The sequence below is a fragment of the Triticum aestivum genome, chromosome 2B (genome assembly GCF_018294505.1).
Source record: "Triticum aestivum cultivar Chinese Spring chromosome 2B, IWGSC CS RefSeq v2.1, whole genome shotgun sequence".
NCBI classification, from domain to species: Eukaryota; Viridiplantae; Streptophyta; class Magnoliopsida; order Poales; family Poaceae; genus Triticum; species Triticum aestivum.
In genome coordinates this window covers 633932085-633932372 of record NC_057798.1, presented here as the reverse complement: position 1 = coordinate 633932372, position 288 = coordinate 633932085, and positions in this window count along the sequence as shown.

Sequence of the window (288 nt, the reverse complement as noted above, 5' to 3'; positions counted from 1 at the left end):
GGAGACGCGTGTCGCCTCTTCGGACATGCCACAACACCACCCCGCATGTATGAGGGCCCGGTATGACGCTCCGGTGGCATTGCTACCCCCAGGGCCCCCGTCCCGGCTAACCCTGTAGCGTTTGACCACGGGATCTAGCCCTTTGACTTTGCACGGACAGGCTTTGACCAGTGGACCTCTCCACCCGGTTGTGTCGGGTCGGCCCAGAGGGACACCGGGGAGCAACATCCGGGCCAAACCCACAGCTACATCCACTCCGTGTAGACCCGACGCGGTAGTTTCCCCCCT